The 12,878-nt window shown below is 41.4% G+C and overlaps 1 pseudogene; it reads right to left on the reverse strand.

Moving 5' to 3' along the window:
• Positions 1-4,041: 4,041 nt before the first annotated feature.
• LOC102877145 lies at positions 4,042-12,632 on the reverse strand (annotated as a pseudogene).
• Positions 12,633-12,878: the final 246 nt, after the last annotated feature.

Here is a 12,878-nt window from a genome sequence, read left to right on the forward strand (position 1 = left end):
AAAAAAAATAGCATCTAATGAGATGGATTGACATAATATTCATAATATTTGGCTCATACTAATTCTGAAGATGGCATAGAACCAGATCATGTTTTGTTGTTATATATAATGGCACCATTGTTCAGAGATGACTCAGTGATAGCTAGCAACTGCAGTCTAAAGAAAAACACTCAGAGCTGTTTGGCAAAACAATTGTAAAAGTGACAGGAACAGCTCTCTGCACTTCACAATGAGCTCAACACTGAAGACCCAAAGACTCTTTTTAGAGCCAAAGATCTAAAGGCTCTTTTCAGAGCCAAGAACTCTGGCCTACACTGATGGACATGAACTACTGAGACAATGGAGGATTCTGCCCACATCGATGGATCCTGGCTACATCAAACCGCTGAACTGGCTAAGAATTCCCTGGTTACATCGATCTAGCAGAGAAACCCCCCATCCCCCCTATCGACTGCACCAATGACCATGAGAGGCAAAAGAAGGAGACAAGATGGGATCCTGGGACACACCAGCCAGGATCTATCTCCAGCATGGCAGATGGGTTTCTGCTTCAAGACTTTGCTGTTTCCTCTGGATGGGACAATAACTCCAGATATCTGCATGCTCATCTCTTTCTCCCTCTAAGATGTTTATAAAAATCATATCAAGGAGGGCTTGCTTGACCATCAGACTGTAAACTGCAGTCTCCTATTCTTCCCCTCCTAGCGTTACTTGACTTATCTTGTGGCACTTGTTACTACTGTCATCCTTGTATCACCTGGTAGAAGACAAAGACCTTTGTGTGTTTTTTCCTACTGCAGTATCCCAGGGCCCATTTAGACTAGTTCCTGGCACTCAACAGCCATTGGCTAATTATTCACGAAAGAACAAGTAGACATATAAAGGAATTAAAGCTTAAAAATAAGAATATATAAAAGATAGAAATGCTATTTTATAACTGATAAGATTTATATGGCTAAAAGGAGAAATGTAGATGAACTTCATTTGTAAATAAAAGAATTAGGAATTAAATATAAAGAAAAAGTGACAGGAACAAAGAATTTTATAACCATCTGAGTTGAACTGTTTTATCCTAAGTTTCAGCAGTTAGTGTAATTTCTGATGTCTACAAATCTTTGATGCTCTTTTGAAGGGAAGGAGCCAAACCTCCTTTGAACTTGGAGATTCACTTCTAACAAATGGGCTGTGAGGAGAGGGGAGGAAAAGGAGACTTAAGGAAAAGGAGACTCACACACCTTTGGAGACTGTTGTTGTGTACCCTGTAGGCAGAACTGACCTTTATTTGATCCTCCAGCAGGTTTTCTTTTTTTCACGAATTTGCGTGTCATCCTTGCGCAGGGGCCATGCTAATCTTCTCTGTATCGTTCCAATTTTAGTATATGTGCTGCCGAAGCGAGCACTCCAGCAGGTTTTCAAAGGCCTTAAACACTTACACAGGAGGAGATTGCCTATCCTCCCTCGGAGCAGCCAGTGGACTAGAACCACATGCCTTCAGGATTGCAGTGCAGCTTCTTGTCACTAGACCAGCAGGGTTTCCTTTGGAGACTAGGTTATTAAAAAACTGTTCTCTTTCTTAAACCGCTTACCAAGGAGGAAGCTAGCTGCCATGCCATTAGGATACTCAAGCAACCTATGGAAGTGGTCCAGGTGTTGACAAACTACACTTTTCTGCCACAAATAGAAAGAAAATGAAATCTCTGACAACAGACGGTTAAGTCCTTCGATCATTGCAGCTTGAAGCAGTCCTGACAGCACTATAACAAGAGATCCTGAGTCAAAATCCTTGAACTGCTTCTGAATTTATGACTACAAAAAGAGTGAAATAAATGTTTGTTGTTTTAAAACTTCAAAATTCGGGGTAATTTATTGTACAACAGTAAACAACTAGTACAACTAACAGATTAAACAGTACAGATTAGGATTAAATAGTAAATTGAGTGTGGTGAGGAACATCAGTTTTCAATTAAGTGCAGGATAACGGAATTACTATTACATGGCTCTTTTTTAGCTGTCTTTTTGTAACTCTCATGTAATGAGTGGGTGGGACTGTGCAAATAAGGTATTTATGCTTATCAAGGACAGTAGACAAACCTGTTAGGGCAAATAAAGATACTTAACCCTTATAAGGATTGGTCAATTTTGCAGTTCTGCTAGGCTTAAAGGGAGATAACCTGGAGCTTAGAAGGGATCCACTACTACCAAGCTGAAAATCAGGAGTAGAGCACAGTTTTTTTTTATTTAGGACCTGTGTGTTGAGAACCTACTAAATCTGGATATTGGTATGAGATGGCAAGAAGAGGCAGCCAGCATGGCAGAGTCCTGTGGCAGAGAAATGGCAGCAACAAAACCAATAGACTGGCACAAGAAGATGTACTGGGTTTCTAAGTTTATAGAATAAGGTGGTGACAGTTGGGTAAGCCAATCAATAGAGTAAGATAATAGAGTGCCTTTGGGCAAGAGGCAGGTGCCTTCAGGCAGAGCTAAAGAGTTTTCACACTTGCTTGAGTAAGATGAAAGTGGCAGCTTTTGAAAAGAACTGTATCCTGAATTATTTTTCCTACATTCAAGCTGTTTCAGAACATGAACTGTAACCTATTACTGCACCTAACAATAACAACTTCCCTAATAAACTCCATAATTATGGACATGGTCTATGAGTTCTATGTGGCCATTGCTATAAATTATTGAGCCTAGGACTTAGTGGTAAGAAGGTGCTCTGCAACCCCAAGGCACACAGTTCAAACCCATCAGCTGCTCTGCGGGAGAAGGATGGGCAGTTTCTTCTCATGCAATATTGTTGTTGTTATTGTTGTTATGTGCCGTCGAGTCGCTTGCGACTCATAGCGACCCTATATACAACAGCCCTAAACTCTGCTCTGTCCTGTGCCAATTGCACTGTCTCTGACACACCCATCCTGATTACCCCAGTCACTGAATCAATCCACATCATAGAGGGCCTTCCCCTCCTGCACTGTCCCTCCACCCTACCAAGCATGATGTTCCTCTCTAAGGACCAGTCCCTCCTTACAACATGTCCAAGATATGTTAAACAGAGCCTCAGGAATCCTTGCATCCAAGGAGCCGCCTGGTTTAACCCTTTCCAGGTTGAATCTGTTTGTTTTCCTAGCAGTCCATGGTATTCTCAATACTCTTCTCCAGCACCACAGCTCAAAGGCATCGATTCTCCTTCTATCCTCCTTGGTCATTGTCCAACTCTCTGATGCATAACAAGTGATAGCAAAGACCATGGCTTGTATCAGGCACACCTTAGTCTCCAGAGGGACACCATTGCTCTTCAGTACTTTGGAGAGGTACCTAATAGCAGACTTTCCCATGGCAATATATCTTTTAATTTCTTGGCTACTGGTGCCAAGAGTGTTGACTGTGGAGCCAAGCAAACTAAAGCAGTGAACAATCTCAATCTCTTCACCATCCATCCTGATGCTGCCAATTGGTCCAGTGGTGAGAATCTTTTTCTACCTCTGAAAAACCTGCCGGAGGGTGAGCAACCTGTTGGTTCCAACTCAAAGGCACACTGCAACAACAAAACACTTAGTAGTTATTCAAATATTAGTTGAAAATATGAGAACATGCACACACACACACACACACAGAGCACACACATACTTCAATCTAAACAAAAATCTAAATGACAGACCATAAACTTATGAAGAATGAACATCACGTATGACATTTATTTATAAGTTTGATATTGTACTAATCGCATCATAGAACTCAAAACTGGACTCAATATTTAATTTCCATCAACTACAGGAAATTAAACTAAATAAAGTAGCCTTTCACAAGAATGATCCTCAAACAGGATGATGATTAATTAATAAATATAATAATAATAATAATAAAATAATACTGACTGAGCCATCACTAGGCTGCAAAGGGAATATATTAACTATTTTAAAAAGTAACAAATCTCAAGCCAGACCACAATCCTTTCTGTGAGCTGAAAGAGTTTTCTTCTAACATAAACAATTGCTAAATTGCAGAGGGTAGGGGTGGAAATCTCAGAGGACAATAAGTAATTTATGTGCTTTGTGTTTTTTTGGTGGCACTTCTAGTAGTTATTATCATTTGAGGAAAAATAGTAGTTTTTGCTTTAAAAGCTTTTTTGAAGTATTTGAAAATGGACTGTAGGCTAGAGGAAGGGGCTAAGCTGTGATTTTCTGTACCCGCAGAAACTACAGGAAACTCCTTTTTCAAAACCGTAGCTGCAGGTTTATCCAAAGGCTTAGTACTTGTCACCCACTCACGGCAGTGGTGCTTTATCCACACTAATAACTGTTCATCTCTTCCCAGCTGGTGTCCTACATGATGTTCGGAGTCAATAAATGCAACAGCATACACTTTATTCATCACTTCCCACTTTCTACGAACAAGCAGGTCCATAAAAACCAGGCCTCCATAACCATGGACAATGAAGACAACATTCTTGCCTTCAGTCTTTGTAATGAAGTCATCCCAAATGTAAATCATATGCTCTTCAGGAGTGCTGCTGCCTCTATCTGGAATGCACTGGTGCGACTGCTGGAGAGAGAAACAACTCTCAGCTGCAACTCTGTTTAGGGAAGATGACCCAATATTTGGCGCTGGAAGGCTTTTCCATTCCTTTCCCATCTTTGAACCCCCAAATCCATCATTCGGGTTTGGCACAATTACACTGTAATGTGCCTGTAATGCCATCTGTATGCACGGTATCTGGCTTCCATGCTGGAGACCATGATGTATTATTGCCTGTTGACTCCACTGTCCGGCTCGAAAGACCCCTTGGTCTTGGAGAAGGACAAGAAGAGAATGATGACTTGTTAATGCACCGTCACTTATGAAGAAGAAACACTTTTGTTCTGTATCAGCCTTGAGTGGGATATAGACTTTTTCTAATTTGCACACTTTCTCCAAAAGCTCATAAATGTATTGTTCAAGCAGATGACCAAGGGCCTGGTAGCGTTTGCTGTTTTTCTCAAGGACATTTTTATAATAGTTAAAGACGAAAGGCCCTTGTGTCTCAGTGTGTCTTAACTCAGCATTATCATTGAAGTCATATTTAAGTTCTTCTAGTAAGTCAGCCTGTTCAACCAATTTTTGGAAGCTCAGCTCCTGAGTTATTGTTAACCACTGAAAGTAAAAAGAACAAAAATATACTTCAGTACTAGAAAAACCAAGTAGAAAATTTAACTCTTCTCTCACTTCTTAATTAATATTTTCTGACTTTCACATTCACCTAGTAGTTCAGGAAGTTTTTGGCTGTTCAGATTACCCAAATTATCTTCCATCTTGTTTCAGTAAAAACTCTTCTTTTTTTCTAATAGTGCTGATGTCATGCAGTCAATGTGCTCCCCCCGCCCCAACATGAAAGTGACCAATAGCGTTAACTATCCTTTAACAGGAGCAGCTTTGGAATTTGATTGATTTAGGTTTTAATCCTAGCTGCAGACATTTAAATTGAGTGACCTTCAGTAAGCTTCTTAAACTATGAGGTTTAGTTTCTCTGTCTTCTGAGTCTTAGTCTATTAATACTACTACTATCTCTTTTTCTCGTACCCTCTTTCTTGCTATTACCTGCTTTATTTTTCTTCATAGCACATATTATTACTTAACATATAATAGTTTGCATATTTTTTAAAAATTGTCTTCCTTCACTAGAATGGAAACTTTAATGAGAGCAGGAATGCTGTTTATTTTAAGACTGGATCTTCTGTGATTAGCACAGAGTATGGTACGTTTTCTACTTATTTATATTGTATGAGTAAATGTAAATAGGTATAACATCATTTACTTCACAAGATTTTTGTGAGAATGAAGTAATAAAAGTAGAAACCATTTCAAAGGGTACCTCACACAAAGGACAAAATAATCTTTAAGAAATGTGAAATAACTCTCTCTTGTACAGCCTTCCTTTCTTGACTTGACATTGCAGTTCATAACCACATTAATAAATGTAGTTCCATCTTATCCATTTTATATACCCATTACATTTATAGTAATCCATTGTTTAAATATATCATACTTTAACCATTTACCTGTTTGCAAAGATTTGGTTGCTTCAGTTTTCCCATTACAGAAAAAAAAAAGCGCTGCACTTTTTCTTGAACACATATGCTTCGGCACAAATCAGGAGTTTCTCAAGACAGTATTCTTAGAATTGGAAGTTATGGATCATATAAACATTGTCCATTTTGCCATATGTTGTCAGATTGTTCTTCATGAAAGAAAGTCTACTTTATAATTTGAGATGACTGTGTGAAGGTATACACAGAAAAGCAGTAAGCTCTACAAATACTTTTATTCAGATGTCGTACTAAAAACTGCCTTTCTTTGTATGAAGAGAGAGAGATGTGAAATATTTAAAATTCTGCGTGTAAATAATGAGTGCTGTTAGGTTTTAAAATGTCTTTCAATCTGAAAGCCAAGTTATTTTAATAGCAGAGCGAATGGACAGCTTCCAATAAATCATTTTCACTTAAAAAAAAAGTTTCTGTACCTAGTTGTTTGAGAGAGTGCCTAGCTGATTGAGAGACACTTTTCAAAGGAAAGAATGGGAGTTGACAAACCTGAAGCCCCAAACCAATTTACAGACATATAAAGAACAAGGGGAAGTAAGACAGTGTTTTAAGTGCTTGGTGGCTAAGTGAAAGGTCTATATGGTTGAACCCAGTGGCTGCTCTCAGGGTGAAAGATGGGCAGACTCCATAAAAACTACAGCCTAGAACACCATATAAAGTGGCCGAGCGGCATAGTGTGTGTGTTTCAGGCTCCTGACTAAAAGGTTGGTAGTTGGAAGACATCAGTAGGAGAAAGATGATGCAGTCTGCTCTTGTTAAAATGTTAAAACTTGGAAACCACAAAGAGAGTCACCAGGCGTTGTAATGGCAGTGGGTTTGGTGGTGTGTTGTGGGGTATATTTTTATTCTTTTTACAACCTATGGGACAATTCTCTTGTGTTCTATAAGGTCACTGTGAGTTGGAATAGGTAACAGCTCTTATATTAAGAACAAGGATTATGGCCACAGAGTGGCTAAACGCCTGTCTGCTAACCTAGAGATTGGTGGTTTGAACTTACTAGTGGCTACAAGAGAAAAGATTTGAAAATCTGTTTCTGTGAAGATTCTAAAAATCTAAACTCTTTGCTATTGAGTAGATCCTTTAATCATAGTAACCCTCTGTATAACACAAAGAAACATTGAGGCAGCTCTATTCTGGCCTATAGAGTAAAAATCAACACTATGGCAGTGGGTTTGGTTGATGAGGTTTTGAAAGATTTAAGAAAAGGGCTGTTTTGTTGCTATTGTCTTAATAAAGCACTTCTTAATATCTTAGGATATATTGTTGTTGTTGTTGTTATGTGCCATTGAGTTGCTTGTGACTCATAGCAACCTTATGTACAAGAGCCCTAAACACTGTTCTATCCTATGCCAACCTCGCTGTCTCAAACACTCCCATTCCCACCACTCCAATCACAGAATCAATCCATCTCATCGAGGGTCTTCCTCTCCTGCACCATCCCTTTACTCTCCCAAACTTGATGTCCCTCTCCAAGGACCAGTCCCTCCTTGCAACATGCCCAAAGTATGTCAGATGAAGCTTCAGAATCCTTGACTCCAAGGAAGAGCCAGCTTCACCTTCTCCAGGACAAACCTGTTTATTCTCCTAGCAGTCCATGGTATATTCAACACTCTTCTCCAGCACCACAGCTCAAAGGCATCAATTCTCTTTCTAACATCCCTAGTCACTGTCCAACTCTCCAATGCATAACACGTAATTGCAAAGACTATAGTTGGATCAGGCGCACGTTAGTCTTTAGGATACATACAAAACAATTATTTTTTTTAAATCCTTCAATTGAAAGATTCTTTACTTCTTGTTGTTAGGTGCCATCAAGTCGAGTATTACTCATAGTAACCCGACAAACAGCAGATCCGAACCAAATCCTATTCTGTTCCTTCCTTGCACTTCCTGACACACTAGAGCCCATTGCAGTAGTCACTATGCCAATTCACTTGGCTGAGGGTCTTCCTGTCCTTTGCTGACCCTCCACCCTTAAAAGCATCATGTCCCTCTCTAAGGAATAAATATAAAACCTCTAAAGATATAGATACACTTTTTTTGTTATGTTCTTGTTAAGTACCATTGAATCACAGACGACTCATAGCAACCCTACGAATGAAAGACCGGAACACTTGTATAACTTTCATTGTTTTTCCAGGTTCATAGAGTTTCCAGAGGCAAGCTATTTCGGAACTGGATGCCACTCCTGCTTCCAAGTTTTTTTAATCAGGGAACTCAACCAAACACTGTCCACCAGGCATAACCACTATTGCATTTGACACATCAGAATGTTTGACCACAAACAATTAAAACCAGGCCTGAGGGCTGCAGATTAGAATCACCCACCTTTGACTTGGTAGCATCATTTTCTATCTACTAGGTCAACAGAGCTCTCTGTATACATGTATCCTATGTCTCACCAGAACCAGAAATCAAACCTGTATAGAATCAGGCTTCTCTAGATGACTTCCCCATCTGAACATATTTTCATTCATATGTTTTTATTCAGAAAGAGAAATGAAACATTCCTAAAAAGTATATTTTAAGAAAATCACTTCTGTTTCAGTACAAATGTGGTACAATTTTATTTTTCTAACTTAGAATATAGCCTTTCAGTTATTAGAACAACATTTATGCTTTTTATTAAATTATATAAAATAAAACAATAGGGAGTGGAGGGTACATAGGGAGTTGCACTGCTAACCCAAAGGCAGCACATCTCTGGTGGTTCGAATTTACCAGTGGCTGGTGCTGGCAGTATCTTTTTGTCTTATTTATGTCCTCAGAAGCTCACTGGAGGGTCAGCTATGCATCTGTTCCAACTCCACGGTAATTAGTTGAGTTTTTTAGTACAAAATAATAGATACTATAAAATTTTAAGGATAACCCTTTGCCATTGAGTTGATTCTTACTAATAATGACCCTTCAGGACAGAGTAGACCTACTTTGGAGGTTCCAAAAAGAAATATTTACAGAAGCAGGCTTCTACGTTTTTTTCCTTGAAGAGATATGTTTGAATTGCCAACCTTTTGACTAGTAGCCAAACACTTAACCACTTTGCCACTAAGGCTCCATATAAAATACTAGAGCTTATAAAATTATATGTATATTATAATTATATGTATAATTAAATTATATGTATATTAGTCTAAAAAGAAAAAAAGCAAACCGTTTAGCTCTTCCCAATATCCATTGCTTCTCTCACCCTAGAAAGACTTGAAGTTGATTTTGATATGTATACCTGAGGCAAAAGTACATATAAACTTGAAGCAGAAGGGAAAATGATCAGATTATCACTAAGTCTCAAACTCTCAGGATAGTTCCAACTCATTGCTCAACCTTACAATCCACTCAGCTTATATACAAAATTGCAGGCCCTCTGTCAGTCCCACTTCTTGAGGGTCTTTCCCTTTTTTGATGACCCTTTACCAAACCTATGTCTTTCTCCAGAGATTGGAGAAATGCGAATATATATTTGCACTTTAAAGATATTGGTGTATGTGCTGGCTCAGCCCTAGGGCCACACGAGAGTTTAGCCATTTCATTTTAAAGATTTAAGAAGCATTGTATATGAGCTCTTTCCATAGTCTCCTGGATAAAGTATTACCCACTTGCTATGCAAATACTTTGAGTTACCGAAGATTATAACTTCTGGGTTATTTTTTTTTTAACTTCTGGGTTATTGTTGTTATGTGCTGTCAAGTTTGAACCAACTCATAACTGACCCAACAGTGGGTTTTCACAGGCTGCAAATCATAGGGGAGAAGATTGCCCATCTCTCTCCCACTGAGCAGCTGGTGGATTTAAACTACGTGCTTGGGTTAGCAGCACAACTCCTTACTCCCTATGCCTCTAGAGCTCCCCCTTTAACTTCTGGAATCAGGCTATTATTCTAGTAAAGGATCATTCCAATTGCTAATAGTCTTATAAAGGAAGATACTTTGAAACCAAGTAACTTATGTGTCTTTTTATAAATCAATCATGTCAATAATACATTTGCTTCACTTACAGATGGTAGAAGCATTTCTTTTTTTTTGTTTTTTTTTTCTATAATTATATTTTATTAATATTCATAAACATTTACAGAGATTTTGGGTTTCCATTCATTCATTGTTGCACTAAGAAGCATTTCCTGTATATAAGAATAGGGGATGGAATTTACTTTCATCAGTCTTGCTTAAAGATAAGATGAGTTAGTGAGGAAGATGCAGTGGATAGCAACGTGGTACAGTCCTCCAAATAGCTTTGTAAATCTAGGCTTTCCTAACTTTTTATTTTTAAATGGCACAAATCTCTATCTTTATTCTCAGTTTCTTGCTGTTATCCAGATAATTAATAAAATCCACTCACACAAAACCATGTCCTGCCCTTTCCTTTTGCTCCCAGCCTACCTCCCTGATTGTGGACATAGGTCTGGGGTGGGAGGCAGGGAGTGGCTAATGCCACAGGAAGGAAATGAAAACGGGACCAGAAAGGAAAAGCCTCAAAAGAAAAGAGAAATAAATTAAAAACCCTCTAAGCCCTCCACCTGGGTTTCAGTTCCTTCCCCAACTCTCCAGGGAGAAGTGAGCACAGTGCCTGATGACTGCCTCTTCCCCTTTGTGTCTGGTCAAATTGACACAGCAGGGCTGCAGAAGGCTGAGAGAGTTCAGGAAAGGGGAAGAGGGGAAGCAGAGAGAGATATATGAACTGGCCATGTGTATCCAGGAGTGCTCTTGACCCTGGGCATCTGGGCATGGGCAGGCCTCTGAGTTTCAAAGAGTCTAGCCCCACTGAAAGGAGGCTCCATAGGGCAGGAGTGAAGGTACTGAGTAGCATTCCCAGGATGAGCCTGGGAGGACTGGTCCAAGAGCAGCTGGAAGTATCAGATTCCAGCCATGGGGTGAGGAGTCCTCCTCACAATTGGATGCATCCCCTAAATCCATGGACTTAGGTGGAAGGGAACGGTCCCATAGGTGGATGAGTCCACTGGCCAACGTGGAGTGGAGGACAGAAGACCACAAATGAAGAATGTCCACTGGGGCCAGGATGGAGTGTTCCCCATCCTTGTGTAGGCTCAGCCACTTGAGATGGGAGGAGGCAACTATTCCACAGACAAGATGGCAGGAGGTGGGACTAGAGTGGAAACTGCACCGAGGCAAAGGAGTCGACAGGTGGAACTGGAAAGGGGCAGGGAGTGGCGATGTATCCATATTCACTTCAGAAGTCAAAGATTCCAAAGAGATGAACAGGAGGGTAGATGGGAAATGAGGAAGAAGGCCGAGCCCTGTGCTAAGGCCTAGGGGGTTGTTAGGTGTGGAAGGTAAGGTAAGGTAGGCAGGAGGGTGCTCACAGCCGGGCTTCTTCAAATAGTCACCACCACACTGGCCATCCATGGAGATTTCCCAGAAAACTGAGCATGGAGTGCCAGACTCTGTCGGCCAGTGCTGGGACGTCATTTGGAGTCAAACTTTCTGTGGGCCCTGGGGGCAGCACCCCTACCTGAGATCGCTCCAAAGTGAAACGGTGCTCCTTCTTGCAGTAGAAGTCTTGGTAGGAAGACATGACTATAGGGACAATGGGAACCTGGGCCTGGACTGCAAGGTGGAAGGTGTTGCAAACCCAACGCAGAAAGAAAGCAGGGACTCAGGGAAATGAGTTCTGAAAAAGAGGGAAGGCTAAGGCAGAGGTCCCCTCACAGCATGGCACTGTGAAAAGGCCCCTTTCTTAGTCTCCCTATGGTTTTTATTTAGTTTAGGCCAATCCTCCTCAAATAGGTTCAATCTCTGGAGACTATATATTCCTTTTACTTAAGTGTTGCCAACATAACAATGGGTAAGCTTAATCTTTAAACTAAGACCAAAGCTCAGACGCAGTGTCCCCTCAGGTGGGAGGCTGGGAGGAAATCTCTGTTTGTAGAGGGCATCCAGTATCTCCTGGGGGGTAGAGGGACTGAGAGAAATTCTCTGTTTGCAGAGGGTGCTCAGTCCTGTCCGAACTCTGATCTCAGCTGTGTCCCTGCTGTCACTATGCTGGGGAAACCAGAGCCATTATGGTTTCTTGTTTCCTCAGGAAAAACCCAGACACACACATCTTGGGGGTCTGGGCCACCTCAGGCATGACAATGATGGCATCCCCTGTGCACTTCCAGTCAACGAAGATGACTCCCACTAGCCAACAGGCTAGTGCAGCAGAGCCAGCCCATACTGCTCGTGCTTGGCAAAGGGCACAAAATGGACTGGTAGGACCTCCATCATCCCAAGAAGATCGAGAGAGCTCTGGCGATTGGAAACGATGATGTAGGGCTGTGAGGGAGTGAAGTGGTGGGCCCCTCGAGCCTCCACCTGGATCCCATACCGGTATTTGATATGAAGCAGCATCAGACGCAAGATCTTCATGTTCTCGATGTTTCGTCCTTGCACAGCACACACAGGTATGGCAAACACAGCCAGGAAGAGGATCTAGCTGTTGTAGAAGGCCATCTTGAAGATATACTTGGCACTGGGGCTGCAGAACCACAGGGTGGGCAGCGGGAAGAGCTGCAGCAGGAGGAGCAGCAGCAGCACCGTCCAGATCCCCGGCTACTGCTCCATTCTGGCCACCTCAGTGGAGGGGCTTTGGGGGCTGCCTCCCTCCCCAGCCAGGCTGCGGCAGCAGTGGTGGCGATGGTGGCGGCTGGCTGTGTCTCTGCCTCTGTCAGGGTGTCAGTGCCAAGGGAGGGATGGGATTGGGGGGTGTCCTAGTCCTGGCAGATGGAGGGGTGGTGGGTGTGGGAGGTTGGGCCCATAGAGGTATGGGGGGGGGTTTCCCTCAGCTCCCTCCCTCCCTTCCTGCTGTCT

This window comes from Elephantulus edwardii, unplaced genomic scaffold (assembly GCF_000299155.1).
Source record: "Elephantulus edwardii isolate Elephantulus edwardi_28Jun2011 unplaced genomic scaffold, EleEdw1.0 scaffold00085, whole genome shotgun sequence".
Lineage (NCBI taxonomy): Eukaryota > Metazoa > Chordata > Mammalia > Macroscelidea > Macroscelididae > Elephantulus > Elephantulus edwardii.